This window comes from Botryllus schlosseri, chromosome 4, assembly GCF_051294905.1.
Source record: "Botryllus schlosseri isolate E-star chromosome 4, Bs_hap1, whole genome shotgun sequence".
Lineage (NCBI taxonomy): Eukaryota > Metazoa > Chordata > Ascidiacea > Stolidobranchia > Styelidae > Botryllus > Botryllus schlosseri.
In genome coordinates, this window is record NC_137239.1 from 13,175,624 (window position 1) to 13,194,964 (window position 19,341).

The following is a 19,341-nucleotide window of genomic DNA, read 5'->3' on the forward strand; positions in this document are numbered from 1 at the left end:
AAAAAGGTCATCTTTTCCGCGCAGAGCTCAAAATACCATTTTTCTCTCTACATTGCCAGGTGGATGACTAAAAAAAAAGGTCATCATTTCGCTCAGAGCTAAAATCACCGTTTTTCACTCCGAAATACCCGCCGGAGCTTCACTTCTGTGCTAATTTGCGGCATATCACTCGCAATTTGCTCTAAATCTGACCTAAATTTCCAAAAAAGAGGACAAAATCTCAAAAAAGAGGACAAAAGGGCGTCCTCCGAGGACACTTTCAAAAAAGTCAAAAAAGAGGACAAATCCTCTTAAAAGAGGACGTATGGTAAGCCTAATATTACAGCCGTGTCACAATAATCATATACGGTAGTCGAATTCATAATATCGCATCAGCAGTTCATGAAGATCGAGACTGTTGCTGTTTAATAAATATAGCACTCAAATACGAAGCTTCCTGCCCTTCCGGTACTCATGATAGAGACATCTCACAATCCACGCTGTTAACGTTTCCAATTATGAACTAAACTATTACTGTGATAAATTCGTCCCTCCGCCATTGCCAATGATATATACAATGATTGGAAACTACCGTGAGCTCTGCGTTTCAGCGTGTACCAGGTCACGCTTCATCGCATACACAGTTGTGCTGTAAACAAAAGCTTCCTCAGCAATACTTCTTTATGGAATTAGCAATGATATATGATACATTGGGTATATTTATCAGTGAAATACAACGTTAACGTGTTGAATAGTTTTAGAAACGCATTTCTTACTCGCGGCTGGGATTTTTTTCTGATTACTGCCATACAAACGCGGTCAAGTTAGGTTGAATTTCGCGCGTCATGCACGTATTGCAAATCCAATTCACACATTGACGTCTCACGGTTATACGCAATCACAACGCAGTAGCCTTGTGACGGCCAACGCGGCGTACATTCCCATAGCCGCGGACGTTCAACCACTGCTGCAAGTGACACAACCCTCATTCCGAATTGAGGTGTCGCTTTTCCATCATATTAGTACATCAATAACATCATATATAAATAAATATCAAGTGGAGGTAGTTTTTAGAGAAGTAATTCTAGTTTTTCTGAGTACTCGGGTAGGTTTGCCTACTTCCTCGGATATTTGCTGTGCTTCCATACCGCTCACCAAACAACAGCATCAGAACTTGGTCTTTGCCAGGGTTATCTAGATATCCCTGGGTTTTGAATGTATTTGAAAATAGCACCCACATATTTATTGGACGGTCATTTTGTGGTAGTCATAAAAGCTTCACCCTCCAATTTTAAAAGTGACTATTTCCAACTAACTGCGTACGTCACAGATTTCTATTTTCGCTACTTCTATTTGAACCTGAGTAAATCATTGTAGCAATACTTCAGTAGCAACGCGGTATACATCAATCTTCTCTGACAAAACGTCGCCTATCCATGATCATTCCACAAAATCCAGGTCGACTTTTCAGGATCCCATCATGTTATGCAAAGAAATGAGGAATGATAAAACAAGACACATATACTTTACAGATGTAACATTTACGAATGCAGTATTGAATTTTCAAATCCCTAATTCATGCGTATATAAACGAAATGATGCATGCATTTGAAAAAAAACATTAATATGCAACGGTACAGAAATAGATCGATGCAAAAGGAACAATGTGGACAACAAAAACAGTTTTTGTGTGATCTTTTAAGCAATAACAGTGCTAGATATCAATTTTTGTCATCTGCAACTTTGAAAAATTTCCTTCAAAAATGCAATAGTACACTCGCTTTCGTTAGCTCAAAAGTGGCCAATTAGGCTACGACCTGAATGATGCCTCATCTACTCGTGATGAAATATCCTGCCTTGTTTAGATGTTAGCTTGCTCTTGCCCGAATCATTGGTAGGAAGGGGAACATTTTCTGTAACTGTGTATGATATCAAGGATAAAAGAGCCAGGAGGAGATAACGATGAATTGAATACTAAACCTTCAATAAATGTCAGTATGTCCACACACGTTGGGGGAGGAACTGTAAGCATATCCCCTGAGCCTACATATGACATTCCTTTAATGCGTGATAATACCAGCATATTTTGAACTATAATTGTCACAGATGTGATTCCCTGGCAAACACAGATTATTCCAGCAATCAATCGATCCGATGGCAGTTCCAGACTGGGAACAAATTGCACATTTTTCAATATCCTTCAACTTCTTGTAGTATGCAGCCTGTTCTTACTTGCTCCCAGTTGGAGGTGGTGTCTGCGTGTTTCATACGAGCACTCTTTTCTGGTAAATTCAAGGTTGGAATTGTTCAATATACGCCCTGTCAACAAATACATTAGATACGAAACTCGTTTTGTCAGTTTTGCCAGTCAACCATACCATTGGATCAAAATAAATATTCATTATGGTAACAAGTAACTACTCAACTAACACGTGTGTTTTAAATGTACGGCATGTACGCATTTAGACAAATCTTGCCGGCTTTCCTGCGAGCTTCTTTCAGGCCCAATATCGTTTTTTAACAATAATCTACACACAAGAAGTCATGGATACGCAGTATTCCAAACATTTTCCGAATTTTGAACAACCCTAGTGTAGATGTAAAATCTGTACAAATATATTCCAGTGTAAGATTGTTACAGAGGGGTGTTATATTGCTTGAAAAATACCTCAAATCAAACGGAACATCATGCTGACTACCGGACACCAGTATTATTGCTGCATTATTTCACTCATGCACTTTGTTCTTCGAAATGCTAATTTTCCTTTTCAATGATAATTTAAGACAGGGGTGGGCAACATACGGCCCGCGGGCCGGATCCGGCCCGCGAAGGGATTTTGTCCGGCCCGCGGACAGTTTTCCGTTTTATATGATAATGTGGCCCGCGGCTACAGCCTGCCGAAATACCCCGCTACTTGCTTACTACGTCAAATTTTAGTGAATATATGCTATTTGTAAGCGCAGCGTGCGAGTGGAGCTTGCGCGTAAGTTCGTCGAAGCGAGAAGACTTGCATTATCGGCATTTACGATGTACTCAACCCTAATATCGTTTGTGGTAATCATGGTGTTTGTAGACTACAATGGTCATTTACACCAGACCGATATTTCTAATTTTTGATTCCGTAACCGCCAACTTGTAGGCCTTTGTAATACAACGCTTATGCCAGGGGTCGCCAACTCAAAACGAGTCGCGGGCCACTTTTCAAATTTCGTAGATGCCGCGGTCCGCATGAATTTAATATCGAGATAAATAAGGCCACACAGATAAACAACGACGCTATCTCATCACCTACTCAGCCCTAATGAATTGATATCTTGGTAAATTTGGGGTGCCGGGCTTATCGAACGCCTTGAAATATTAATTAGAGATTGCACCGTAAGTTGATTGATCACAGCATAGTGTCCTATATGGTGTGTACACAAGCAAATCTCACGGCTCAGTGAAATTGGTCTACGTCACACTTTCCCTTTGGTCAAAGGCAATTTGACGGTCATTTTTGACCGGCTTGCCAAGCATTGAAATTGATAAAACTGGTATCAATCGAAAGCTACCGCGGTACGGATTGCGAAAATATAAATTGTATTCTGCTCGTGGTCATGGAACCCCCAAAATCAGTTTCGAATCTTGCATTGTAACGGAGTTTGGTATTGTGACGCAACCATGCCGTCTGGGAGCAGGTGAGGGGCAGAGTAAACCGCAAGCGTATTGGCCATTGTTGCGCAACCGATTGAGCATTCACATTCTTACTCTCGTGCGCGCTTGCTCCTGAGCTGCTCAGATGGCATGGCTGCGTCACAATACCAAACTCCGTTACAATGCAACATTGCAGGCTGTTTTTTTTGGGGGGGAGGGGTGGGGTCCAGAACCTCGAGCAGAATAGAATTTATATTTTTTGGCAGCCAGCGCCGCGGTAGCTTTCGATCGATAGCCGTTTTATCAAATTTAATGCTCGGCAAGTCGGTCAAAAACTATCGTCAAATTGCCTTTGACCAAATGGAAAGTGTGACGTAGACCGATTTCGCTGAGCCGTCAGATTTGATTGTGTTCACACCATATAGGACACTATGATCAAAGAGAAGCAGACATGGCAGCGTCTGTATGACAATGCAGTTCCCGAATCCACATTATATCCTCGTCGTTATTGGCGAGAAATGGCTTTGAAGGGACATTGCTGTCGTTAAAATACTATCGTTAAATACGATTTATTCCTTGTATATGTGGATAAATGGGCGAATAATGTATCGATTCAGCAATCCGGCCCGCCAAGTACTTGATTTTCCTCTATCCGGCCCGCCGACTGGAGAAGTTGCCCGCCCCTGATTTAAGAGAAGCGAAGAGGTTCCATTCCCCTGACCCGGGAAAGAGTTATAAAGTAGCCTGGTTGCTTTCTATTAGAATGGGTCTCATCGACTTCTAAGGTTGGTTGGCCACGCACCAGCAATAAGATCACTCATATAAGTATCTGAATCAGTCATAATTTTTCAAGCTTTTCCCGCTCATATACAAATGCAAAAACATAAGAAGCTAGTCAGTACCTGAACATAGCGCATTGGCGGAAGTTTGATTAGACCTTAGTATGTAGTACTGTCTCACTATCCTCGCAAAACTTGTTTACAATCAACCAGCAAACGAGAAAACAGTGAAATATCGGCCAGCAAAGGTGATGGCAGCACTCCACCGCAGTCAACATTACTCAATGAAGTGTATGCAGTCAACCTTATCCGCGCACACGCTGATTTCGGCGGGAGTAAACCTTACAGCGTTAGGGGGCGTGGCAGTTTCCAATCATTGTATATATATCATTGGCCATTGCTACATACGCTGATCAACTTGAATTAGACGCGCATGCGCGATGCTCGCCAAATAGAAGAAGGCAGACTTCTGGTTTTATGGTCGAATGAATTAGAAACAACAGGCGTGTTCGACTCCATTATCGAAATAGCCGAGAGGATTGCATACTGCGTTGTTCCGTGATTGGAATAGTCATCACAATCCCATCATGACGATTATCAAGTTCTGATGTGGGCATTTCCGTCCCAGTAATGTCACGATAAAATGAGCTGCTGTGTCTCTGTATCGCACATTATATCGAGCCTCTTTAGCACTGTGCGACCGCAATGATCGATAGTCGGGCTTGTGAAGTTCCACGCGATGGGAAAATCATCACCATATCAACATTCACGGCTTCACTCCACTAGATTTCACATGTATCATGAGTGTATTCACACAACTTATTTAGCATTGACTGCAGAATAATGCACATTTGAGTTAGAAACGATTTCCCAGTAGGGACATCCAAATCAACTCCTGTGTAGGTGGCATCCAGGCATCACACTATTATGACATCCACTGGAATGGTCATTGGTGACTGGCATAGGAGCACTCTAAAAGTTACTTCCTCTGGGGGTCACTTTGAGTTACATAATTGGACGTCAATTTGTGACTTACTGAGCAAGTCCTCAGTCACTAAACGTGGGACGTGGGACGATTGGGCACAATTGTGGACGTACCCGTAAGTCCGTGGGAGATCGGGTGTTTGCTGGCTCTTCAACAACACAAATTACACAAGACAATTCGATGGAACCGCAATAATGGTAAATAAGAACCACAAAAGTAAAATCCTAAAACATTCCACTCCCGTCGAGAATAGGCTGCAAAGTATAATAATATAAATGGACCAATGCCCTGTTGAAGTAATCAATGTCTACGCCCCTTCCGGGAATACGCCAGCTGCAATAAAAAATAGAATCAAATTGTTGAACGCGCTGGACATAGAGCTCGATAGAATCGATACCCCCATTATAATTGGAGGCGACTTCAATTTTGTGACTGATCATAAAGATGTTAAAGCCAAACGAAATTTTACTAGTACAAGCGAAGCTAAACAGTTAGAAAGGTCTATAGAAGATGCAGGCATGGTTGACATCTTCAGGCATGAGCGCCCCGGAGCAGAAGAATATACAAAATATGGCGTAAGCAGAATCGATAGAATTTATATGACATATGAACTCATTGATCAGGTCGTGCATGTGGGACATGAGAACAATTACGTGGCCGACCATCCAAGCCCTACAGCAGTGGTTCTTATCCTTGCCACCAGCGCCCCCCAAGGGGCGCTGGCGAATTTGAAGGGGGCGGAAACGCTCAGGGGGCAATATGGGGGGCGCTGGGCTCAGGGGGGCGATATGGGGTGCGCTGAAGAAAAATGGCTTCGCAGTAGATGATGTGGTAGTAGGACATATCCTTAATAAGTATTGAGAGCAGATTAGCATTACACAAAACATGTTAAATCCCGGAATGTTTGGTCGCGTTTCGCGACGTTGTTTGCTACATATGTTTTCATAAATGTAGTGGGTTATTATAATTCATGTAAAACGAATTGCGCGTACTTTTAGATCGGCAATTTCCCGTTAATACAATGCCGTCACGCTTGCTAGGGTTACTTTCAACAAAATGTTTCGAATTAGGTATTATATCCCGCAGCGCACAGCATGTGAAAATCGAAGAACGAAGCACTGTAAATCACTTTTGAGAGTGAGGGTCCCTTGTACATAAAATAAGTTTTGACGCTTTGTGCACGAAATGAATAACTTAATATACTTGTATTTGAGCGCTACAAAATTAAGTCTTCGGAATATTTCTTCATCGTATCATAAAGGATGATACTATCTAGTGCTGTGGTTCACAACCTCACATGAACGTTATATAATATGAGTTGCTTTGATTGGAATACATTCATGGTAAAATTAATAACTGGGTACAGTACTAAATTCAATGTGAGCAGATATATGCATCCCATTCTCAGCTGACTTACTTATAGCTTCACAAAGCACTAAGACAAAATTCAATACCATGAATTTCCCCGTATTGCCAATCGCAGATGTGAATTCGGGATAGTTCGAACCACAGAGTATGAGACCATACCAGATTGTTGTAATAACAACCTCGATTTGACCCTAAATACCACACACAATTATTATACACTGTAAACGAAAATGGTGTGTTTTCGCAATTCACACCCTAGCGTAGGTTGGGTTTTGAGTCATCACACCTATTGAGTACTAAATTTGTCATTTACACCTAAGCCAGTGGTGGGAATAAAGCCGAATACACCCCTATACGCACATATCAAAAAATACACCCCCCAAGCATTGGCATTTGGGGTGAATTGTTAGATATTACACCTTTTGTCAGACAGATATGAAGTTAGGGATTCAATCTGCGCTAACCGCTTCCCCAAAACTTGACTGTTGAAGTTTTAAGTCTGTGTCGGTCAGAAGCCTGGTTAAACATGCAGGCCATGCAGGGGTGCGGCAAGTCTGCATTCTTGGTAAAAATTCAGTCGAATCACTGTACTGATCACTGTATGGGCACTTGAGAACTTCTCTGCTGTGTCTAACTGTAGGTCGTGTAGGACATATTCTCTTTGGGGTTGAATTATCCACCGAAATGCGTGTTTTGCCCACTTTACGGTTTTCCTTGTCTTTAAGGCTTCTTGGCTATAGGCTTAGGCATTGTTCAGTTTTTATGGATTAAACCAGGTCCGATCAAGTAAATTCGCCTAGGCTCTAGGCATATAGCTTCAGTAACGAATAGCATTCGTTTTATTAGTTAGTGTGCTACATCGACATGAATGGATAATAGCTCAGACCGCAATATCATATTGTAATTCACATTTATCGCACACTGCGGTACTCGTGCTTTGGCTGAAATTTCACTCTGGCTACTATAGTGTGACCGATGTATCTCAAGTGTGTGGCAAAAATACGACACATTATGAACTTGCCACGATATTGGTTTATAATTTCTTTCATGCCACGTCAAATGCACAATTGTACGTATATGTACAAAATATTTCGGGCCTATTCCGCACGGCATTAGTGTATAACCACAGTATAATGCAGGTTAAGGGTATTTAGAGCTGGGAATACTAGAAGGAGTTAAATTTCAGCCACAAACTTACGTGAGCAGTACGCAATATGGGCGTAGCAAGAATTCAAATTAGAATGGGACACGAGGCTACATCACGGAACAATCATTGAATTGGGCGAACGGGGGACTAAATTGGGGCAAAGTTTCCTGGTTATTTTCATATCTATATTGTTTTGTTATTCACTATTTGGTAGCTTTATGAATTGCACACTAAGCCTAACCGACAATTCGCATACAGCTTTCGGATCGTATCAATGGTTCGATCTATGAAGATAAATCTAGTACTGCAAGACTTTTTTAAGCTTATTATGATGTAATCTGCAGTTTCACAGCTATCAAATCCATATTTCCGATACATACAAATATTCCGGAGATCCTTAACTTCGATATAGTTATTGCATCAGTTAGTCCAGGGGCGGGCAACTTCTCGAGTCGGCGGGCCGGATATAGGAAAATTAAGTACTTGGCGGGCCGGATTGCTGAATCGATACAATATTCGCCCATTTATCCACATTCCACATATACAAGGAATAAATCGCATTTAAAGAATACATTTTAACGACAGTAATGTCACTTCAAAGCCATTTCTCGCCGATAATGACGAAGACAATGTGGATTTGAGAATAGCATTGTCATACAGGCGCCGCCATGTCTGCTTCTATCTGATCAATCAACACACGGTGAAATCTTCAATTAAGACTTCAAGGAGTTCGATAACCCCAGTACCCCTAATTTACCAACACATATATTCGTTAGGGTTGAGTAGGTGACGAGATAGCATTGTTGTTCAACTGTGTGGCCTGAGAAATCTCGATAATGAATTCATGCGGTCCGCGACCTCTACGAAATTTGAAAAGTGGCCCGCGACCCGTTTTGAGTTGGCGACCCCTGGTATAAGCAGTGTTTTCGCCTTACAAAAGCCTAGAAGTGTGCCGTGCTACAAGTCGGCGGTTACAGAATGAAAAATAAGATATATCAGCCTGGTGTAATTGACCATTGTAGTCGACAAAGACCATGATTACCACAAACGACATTAGGGTGGAGTACATCGCAAATGCCGATAATGCAAGTCTTCTCGCTTCGACGAAATTACGCGTAAGCTCCACTCTAGCACGCTGCGCATATACGTATATAATAACATGCACTATGCAGTCACTAAAATTTGACGTTGTAACCAAGTAGTGGGGAATCTCGGCAGACTAGGGCCGCGGGCCACATTATCATGTAAAACGAAAAACTGTCCGTGGGCCGGACAAAATCCCTTCGCGGGCCGGATCCGGCCCGCCGGCCGTATGTTGCCCACCCCTGAGTTAGTCAATAGGCAGGTAGTGTTATTTTTGGCATATGCCAAAACTGCCAAAAATAACTTATTTTTGGCATTTTTCGATTTTCATTTTTGGCAGTTTTGGCATCGTCCTCTAAATAGATAGTTTCAGCCGCGAATTAGTCACAAAAACGCTTTATTTGGGCTAGTTTGTCAAAACACACCACAAAATGTGCAGCATCCACGTATAATCAGTGCCAACAAACAATAATAAGAAGAAAAAACCTAACGATTTCATAGGTTAATAATATCAAACGAAACCACAAAATGTGTAGTATCCATCGGAATCGGTGCCAATAAGCAAAAAAAAAGAAAGAAATGCCTAACAAACACGCTCAACAGCTGATTGTTACAGCTGTTGAATGGACTTAACTCGTTTGCACTGTAACAATGCTTCCAAACTCAGGTCAGGTAAATTTCTCCTCAATTCATTTCTCGCCCAGCGAATCTGGGTAATATCGGCTTCAACAGTAGCCGTTGAGGGAAAGAATGTTGCCAGTCATCCACAAAAGGTTTTCAGAGCGTCAAAATCTTTGGAGGGCCAAACCGGCTTCCATGCATCATGAAAAGAGATCACTTCGCCAGTGCGATCGATCTCATCGCGGAAAGAATTTTCTTCCCGATCCTTTTCCAGGAGTTTTCTGTGTTGTCTCTCAACACATTCTATTTAGTAGCCCGACTATCATTTCTCCTTCAGTCTACCGATATATTTTCGGAGGACTTTTGTCACTTCAGGTGGCTTTAATATTACCAACTCGCATGGAAGAGTCTTGGGAAGGTTAGCTTGTTTAAGAACATTGACGCAACAAGACTGTCTGGCAAAACGAGACTATGCAGCTCAGAAATAGCCAGATAGTTTGTTGCGTCACAATGTTCAACTCGATCACAATGCAAAAATCGTGGTTGATTTTGGGGGTTCCAGTTCCATGAGCAGAATATAATTTATATTTTAATAATCAGTACTGCGACAGCTTCTCATTGATACCCGTTTTATCAAATTTAGCGCTCGACAAGCCGGTCGAAAATGGTCGTAAAATTGCGTTTGGACAAATGGAAAGTATGACGTAAACCAAATGCAGTCAGCCGTTCAATCTCGCTGTGCCCACACCATTTAGGACACCATGCTTTCACCCCTAATGGGTGGGCTGGACCCAGATTAAGAAACCTGCCTTTCACAAACGCTCTTCTCGCTTTTAACGCGGCCCTGTTAACACAACACCATGAAAGAAACACACTATTTGGCAGGCCGTGTTATTTTTGGCATATGCCAAAAATTGCTTATTTTTGGCATTTTCAAATTTTTATTTTTGGCAGTTTTGGCATCTGGCTCCTGAAATGCAAAAAATAACACGGCCTGTCAATAGGCCATTTGCAGGACTTCGATCACGTGACTAGATACGCATAGCAACCACAAATTGGTTAGCAAGCTACTTTCTCGCGCACCTGTTTCAGTGCTAAATATCGCATAGTGTACTGTTGATTTCTGGTTGTAAACGTTTCGGAAATTTGTTGTAGAAGTCATCAGAGATTTACATATGCTAGATGTCAATCCTGTACAAAGCATTTAGAATGATATCGTCAGAATTACGCAGAAATCCATCGGTAACGTAGTCGTATTACGGTACTCAACTCTGATCATATGTACTTAAATTTATGCATTTGAAGTAAAGCGATTGGTTTATATTCTGGTAAGAGTACTTGTTAGTTCAAGCAGTACTATTTGTCTGTTGTGGAGCCTGATTTTGGATGGAAGATATGACTGAAGCAGCCGGGACCCGCAAGGATCAGGATATACTGTCTGCTGGTTTGGGTGCTGTCGTGCTGCTATAAAACAATGTCGCTGAACACATCGGAAGTATCTTTTGGGAGAACCTGCCATGAAGACTAAGCAAAGCAGTGCACTTTATTGTTGCCTTATACAATGCCGATTTTATTAGCACTACTTCGCAACTGCGATTGAAGTGGATTTGGCAAATCACACGCGATTTTGATAAATAGTTGATGTCACATGTGCGCTATTTAGCGAACTAAGGGAAGTAACTATCAAATAACTCCGTAACTATCAAATAACTCATTACCGTGGTACTGGGGCTATTTTGCCCAGTTGTTATGACAACCTCACGCTTGAAGGGGATGCAATCATGCGCCAAAGCTACTTTCTAGTTGACAAAATCCCAAATCTGACAAAAAAGTACTACCTAAAAAGTGTCAAGTAGAAGTAGAAGTAGCCTAAACTCAAATGACGCTAGTACTCAGGTAAAATAGTACTTCGTTGCTGACCCCCTCTGTGAATTGGTTCAACCAACTCAGAAACATCCTCTAAAGACGACGAACATTGTTTCTTTTGCATTGACTCCGTAATATTCTGAACTTATGATATTCTTTGATTCATTGAATTTACAAATAAACTTGGAAAGAAGTGCAATTTATTAATTTTTGTTTTGCATTCGATACCCAGAGCATAAGAAGTAGTTTAAGAAAAATGCATGTCAACCTTATCAAGTTCAATAACTGCCGAGACTCTTAGGCCTATGTATTTTCCTCTACCTCCATAGCCACTTGTCTAGACAGATTCATAGCATCTATACGGAAGAGCGCTTGTCTTGCTGTACACAAATGAGATATCATTTTCAAAGCAGACATCAGCATCGGGAAAGAAGTTCAGGACAGTTAGTCAGTGGTCAGATCATCTGCTGACATTTTCTGTTGGCATGAAACCAAGCTGCCTGCTACCGCATGACCAAATTTTACGTGGTGATCATAATTGGTCCAGGCTGAATTCTTGACGAGGGCATCATCAATTTCTTAGTTGCCTATGTTCGGCTCTCTTGGGATAATCCATCAGATCATTAATTCGTATACATGTGGTATAGCCATGTCTTGAAACTCAAGATATTTGCGCTGTGCCAAACAGTGAAGTAATCCAATCCAGGCAATCAATCAAGTAATCCAGGCCTCGAGACAGTTTGTTGCACTCTCAATTGGAGCTGATGATCATTTTTCTTTGGGTAGTGGCTCTTGGCAGCATGACAGAATGATCAATAGCTTGTAATATAGGTGCAGAGGTCTAAATATTTTGAATTGTTTAACTGAGAAGCCATACAATAGCATAGGATGTTTAATATATATATGGTATGTAGCACATTGCATGAATTCCTAACACATCAACGTAGGCTACTGGTACTGGCAGTCATTGTCTCTAGGCTTAAAAATAGCAGTATCGTATATATTGCAATCGATATCAATCATCAAAATGCTGCAATGATTACCAACTACCACTACAATACAACTATAGTATAGTATACTATCCACACCTAACTTGATGCTGCAATAAATATCACGCAGTCAATGCCCTGCAATTTCGAATTTTGTGTCATAAAATCATAGTTGACTACCAAATAACGGCTACAATGTCGATCATTTTGACGCAAGGAGTTTACATAGTTCATGAATCAAAGACATCCAACATATTTGAATCCTTGCGCATTTCCATGACACTTGCGTTTTATATAAAACGTTTACAGCCCGAAAACGATAATATACTGTATCCGAAATACGGCTACGTTAACGAGGGATTTCTGCGTAATTCTGACGATATCATTCTATATGCTTTGTACAGGATTGACATCTAGCATAGGTAAATCTCTGATGAATTCTACAACAAATTTCCGAAACGTTTACAACCAGAGATCAACAGTACACTATGCGGTATTTAGCACTGAAGCAGGTACGCGAGAAAGTAGCTTGCTAACCAATAGACACTTACGTGACCTTTGACACGAACCAATCAGGTTGCAGCAGAATGTAAACAAAGAACAAGGCCGGGCAAGCTTACTATGAGCTCTTATGGAAAAAGGTTGAAAAATGAAGGTTTTAAGCAAATTTACGTTGCATTGGGGATGACTGGCCTTAATAAATAGTAATAGCGTAGAGCTAGTATGTAGTTGCAGCTTTTAGTCTAGGATGAACATGAATGGTGGTAAGTACGCATCAGCGTGCTGTGTCCAAATGCATGGTTTTTTGAAAACTTTTCTGATTAAGCGAGGGTTGTTGTAATGCATATTTTGACGATTTCATAGGCTGCCGGTCTCGAGCGAAATTTTCAAGCATATATCTCATGTTCAGAAAAATATGCTATAAAATACAGCTGCTGCCACACATCACAATTTTGGTGTATTGATTATGAAACTTGAAAGCTATGGAGATTCTATCGAATTTCTGGATTTGAGTGAAACAGCATCTTCTTCTAACACCGCGGAGAAAGCTACGAAATATTTCATGGAGCGCTACGTACACGACTTAGGGACAAAGATTCAGGAGACAATCCACTCTTTGTGGAAGCAATATTCTAGTGAACAGCCAATGTTATCGCAACTTGCGGAAAAGTGAGATATCATACTCAATGGAAATACACGTTCTCATAAAATCCATTATTGATTCGTCTTGCACTTGTAAGACAGGGTAAGTAAGGAATAAGACATTTTTTCAGATACTTCTGCAATAGATATTGTAAGTGTAACCATGATTTATTTTCACATTAGGTTCTGATATATGCTCTCATGCATATATGCATTGATTAAGACAATCCAGCACCTGAAGCTACAAGGATTACATTGTGATTTGCATCAGCATCAGTGAGCTCGATTGTGATTGACAATCAATCTCTCGACCGTACTCGCAACTGATCAACTCCTGCCTCAAGGTAGATTTTGGTGTATCTGGTGTCTTCAGTTTTATAACATTCCACCAAACACAAATAATCCTAGAACATTTTCACCTGGAGAATTGTTCATTCAACAAATTGGGCCTCTAAATGAGCTTCAATGCACACCACTGGAGTATAGTATGAATAGACATGCACTGTTGGTACACATTGACCATGGCACCGCGCAACTACGATCCGTAGCATGCTATTAGGCATTACGATATTCACAATGGAACTGAATTTGCACAATTGCCGAATATGTTGCGTCGGTCATTTTTAATTTTCAATCTTGAATTAGAGTAAGCAATTAGTCCATATTTGGTTAGTTGATACACAATGCTGCATAGTATGACACAAGACAAAATTTTGTACTCCTTGATTCTTCCGATCAGCTGTTCAATATGAATACGTTGTCTCGCCATCTTTCTTGTTGTGGAACAGTCTGGCTCAGCCATTTGACGGTGTGCCAAATCATGTGCAGGAATATTTAAATCTAGATTCAATTTCTTGATTTCAGACTCAATGGTGAATCCCTTTACTGCCATGATAGCATATCCTGGTTCACCATAGCTCAGTGTTTGGATGACTCGAGTCGCCTTTTTCGCATGACTTGACTTGACTCGAGTCACTTTGCTAAAATGACTTGACTTGACTTGACTCGGCGTATCAGAAATGCGGATTGACTCGTGACTCGGAGCAAAATTCACGAGTCAATTTCAAGTCATCAAGCAGTCGATGTCGATAAAAACCATTGTGTCTTGCATATGTTCGGATTGTACGCGAAACGCGGATGTAACCCGTGAGAGCGACCAATCATTCAATGATCGTGCGTTTTACTGAGTTTCCATTGTTCTCACACAAATAAATTGATCGCAAACGAAGTGATCGAAGCTTACAACTTACGCTGTCGTAAACTAGTATAGTAGAGTAATTAAATAGCAAAATGTATATTTCTGTTCTCTGTTCTTAACTTAACCAAACCGCTTGTTTTATTGATATTGAATTCCAATATAGTTTATATAGTCCTCAATCATTAGCGCAGGCTGGAATTGTATCATATCAATTTCCCAGCTAGCACGCCCACTTGGTATCCAGGTGGAATTTAAGTGGTTAGGTGGGATGGATGATCGGAATGGGTTAGTAACATGTAACCCACATCGAAACCAAGCGGGATTTCCATCCATAAAGATGCGTGGTTATACCATACCAATCCCAGGTAGATTGCAATAAGTCTCTTCTAATTGTACCTATCAATTTGAACTCGGGGAAGGTTTACTTGTTGAGTTTTTGATATCAAATCATCTTGAAACATGAGAAACCCACTTATAGAGGAGCTCAGATTTCCCATATATCACCCACACAGGAACCAACCTTGTTTTTTTTTTTGTTTTTGGGGTATTCATGGTGTTTATCGACTACTATGGTCATTTACACCAGGCCGATATTCTTCTTGTTTTTCCGTAACTGCCGACTTATAGCACGGCCCACCTCTAGGCTTTTTGTAAGACACCGCTGACGCGGATGAGGTGGCGAGGAGGAACCAACCTTATTTTCCATCAATGTTATTTGGTTTATTTCATCGAATAATAAAGGTGGTTCCGTATGTAGTAAAGTTTTCTAGCTATTATGCTATCCCTGTTGGTTGCTCGAACCTCGAACATTAAAACCCCTACCATGCTTTACCTCGTCAATGTGATTTGAACTATTTAAAATTGACCGTTGTCACACTGAAGTGAACTTAAATTTCCGTTGCTAGAGTACTCAATTCCTCACAGCGTGCGTTATAATTTTCTTGCGTAGATCCCATTACCTTTATCCCTTATCTGTATCTATTATTTTTAACTCAGGATTAATTTTACTCGTAAAATATCTGTGATCAAATAATTGGAACTTGTTATTTTCGTCAATGAAGAATGATCGACTTTTCATAGGGCTCCCATATGTGACCGAGTAGTTTTCCGAAAGAGATCCTTCTTTTATATTTTCCTACAGCAAGGTTTGTTCATCTATAGAGTAAAGTCATATTATAATCGGCTTCCGATTTATTCATTTGCGATGCTGGTCGCTGGGACATTTCCAAATTGAATTCCACCTCCATATGAATTGAATTCGGGTACTGGTGACGATAAGCGCCTATAAGAATCGGGCGGTCTCGGTTCGACTCCCGTCGGAGGTTTGTCCGGGCTCCTCTTCTTGCGACATGAGACCCGAGAATGACTCGACGAAAGAATGCACTCACACACAAGTTATGGAAATCGCTAGCTGGCCTCGAAAATGATCAACATCGAGCACCAGCGTATGGGAGTATGATGCGGCGTATGCGCGTGCATACAATATACACGGAGCACCGGTTATTTATAGTAATGGGTATATTTCTTTGAAGACTACATTCATTGCAGTATAAGTTATCAACTCGATGACATGAGATTCTTATGGAGTTAGCGACACCATGACAAGCTTACGAATAGAGAATCTCAGAACAGAGTCTCCATTATCGGCTTATTTAGATTCCGGTTCCAGCATATTATGACTGTATGACGTCCGTCCGCTATGTCTATGTCATCGATCGTCATTAGGCAATCTTCCTCCAGATTAGCCTGGAACACGCATGGTTGGCTTTTCTGCTCTTTAGAAATCTTTCCACATATTCAGATGCTGGTTTCAGCATATTACGACCGCATCACTGTCGGTTGTGTCATGGATGGACATTGGGTATCTTCCTCCAGATTAGCCTGGAACATGCATGGTTGGCTTTTCTGCTCTTTAGAAATCTTTCCACATATTCAGATGCTGGTTTCAGCATATTATGACCGCTTCACTGTCGGTTGTGTCATGGATGGACATTGGGCATCTTCCTCCAGATTAGCCTGGAACACGCATGGTTGGCTTTTCTGCTCTTTAGAAATCTTTCCACATATTCAGATGCTGGTTTCAGCATATTACGACCGCAGCACTGTCGGTTGTGTCATGGATGGACATTGGGTATCTTCCTCCAGATTAGCCTGGAACACGCATGGTTGGCTTTTCTGCTCTTTAGAAATCTTTCCACATATTCAGATGCTGGTTTCAGCATATTACGACCGCTTCACTGTCGGTTGTGCCATAGATGGACATTGGGCAATCTTCCTCCAGATTAGCCCGGAACACGCATGGTTGGCTTTTCTGCTCTTTAGAAATCTTTCCACATATTCAGATGCTGGTTTCAGCATATTACGACCGCATCACTGTCGGTTGTGTCATGGATGGACATTGGGTATCTTCCTCCAGATTAGCCTGGAACATGCATGGTTGGCTTTTCTGCTCTTTAGAAATCTTTCCACATATTCAGATGCTGGTTTCAGCATATTATGACTGTATCGCTGTACGATATATCATCGATGGGCGTTGGCAATCTTCCGCCAAATCAGCCTGGAACTTGCATGGTTGGCTTTTCCACTCTTAGAAATATTTTCCACTTATTTAGATCCCGGTTTCGGCATATTTTGACCGGATCAAAGTCCGCTAGGTCATCGATGGGTTATCTGTACCAAATTCACCATCATCTCTAAAGGCCGTAAAGTCTACATTTTCCGCTTCTTCCACGTTTTAAAGTTGCCATCCGTTCGAATTCGAAATAGGATAACGACAAAAATTTCCGCCTCTTCTTTTTCTATGGCATAAAATATTCATATTTGAACTGTTATGAAATTCTAATGATTTATACTCGGCTTGAAACCGAAAACTCATCGGGAATCGAATCACTCGGATTTTTGCCCAGTCCATACCTATAGTTATTTTATTACGGTACTTAGTCTACATTTTCCCGCGAAACAATGACGGTACCCACATTTTCTTGCTAAGCAATAAGTTTAAAAATCTAAAGTAATTCAACTCATTGATTAGCTAAATTTGTAACTTGCTAAATTTCTTATTGTTTATCAACTATCACTGACCATCGCCAACAAAACAACCAAACGATGAACGACAAGCTAGACGCTGAACATGAACGTTGTCATGGTCACTGGGTTGAAACAAAACGTTGAGGTCATAGGTTAACATATTCAGAGTATCCGGATATCAATAGGACTAACAGAGACAGACAGACGTATACAAGAAATAATTCCTGCATAGAATAAAAATGAAATCATATTTTAAAGTCATATCTTAAACATGGCTTTGGTTCATTGCACACTGTGTGTTTGTTTTTTAAGGTGTCGTGAACCAGCGTGCACTCGCCGCTCGCGACATAGCTCTGTGATAGATTTTCAATTTGCTGACTTTATTCGCATCGGATTGCGGTGCAAAATATCGTGGTCATCTTAAACAAAACAAGCTAACATTTAAACCGATTGCTCGGCAATTTGGAATTGAACATTCACAGCAGTCGGTGCTGGTGCCAATTGACAGTGCAGCAGATGTAAACTCCTGCTCTCCTGAACCTGATATACCTACTGTGGCAGTGAATGTTTTGCAAGTGTCTTGTCCTTCAATGCCAGAAGCACCTTTGATAGCGTCCAGTGATGATGTTTCATCATCTGTTCTGAATATTGAAACCCTTGTAATGTCAAATATCGATTTGGCCTTCCATGTAATGCCACCCCATTTTTTGTCGCTTGCTTTTTCTATACTATGTTTTACTTTTCATTCAGTGTGCATGCCTCCTCTTTACTTCGCCTGGGCCAGTTGTTCGCAAACTGGGAGCGTGAAAGCATCTGAAGGGGGCGCGGTCAACTGGAATTTTTTCCGCGCTACGCGCGATTGACCTCCAATTATTAGTTTTGCTCTTTATATAGTCTGAATTTCATATTTGAGAATTCTCTCATTAACAGTTATAGCCTTCCATGTCATCAAACTATCCGTTGAGACTGCTAGCATTTTGGCTGCATTGTCGCGAAATCTTTCAGTATAATAAATTGGGGCGTGTGTAAAATAATTGAGAACCACTGGCCTAGGCCAAGATGTGTATCTGATTTCAAAGACTACTCCAAGTAGTTTCGACACGTTCCTATCTTTTCATCTTATCGCAATTTTTGTGGTGTATTGAACTGATAAAAATTGCTAATAAACCTAACAACAGCCTAGATTAATTTTGGACTTGGTTTCAGTGTTGGCATATTTGCTTTCAGTGTATTTCAGTATATCCTGAATATATGAAAAGTTTTTCGCAGTGCGACATCCGCACGTATAAGTGCATTATAACTTCTTTTGTGATTCATTGTCTATAGGGGCGAAATTTTTTTTTTTTTGCATACTCAAAAGTTTTTGCTCCCATACACCTATGACATCGAGAGTAACTGTGACGGCGGGCACTCTAAGCCGAGGTAGATGTCAGTCTAAAAGACGGCAACTGCGCGTCGGTCGGCATCCTCCTATCTGTTCATTACATCGCTTTCTATCTTATCGTATTGTACATTGTGTGTG

The 19,341-nt window shown here is 41.0% G+C and overlaps 1 long non-coding RNA gene across 1 annotated transcript in view; it reads left to right on the plus strand.

Annotated features, from left to right (window-relative positions):
* Positions 1-19,341, plus strand: part of LOC145438169 (uncharacterized) — a 373,612-nt gene that overhangs the window by 181,245 nt on the left and 173,026 nt on the right. The gene's annotated exons all lie outside the window — the stretch shown is intronic.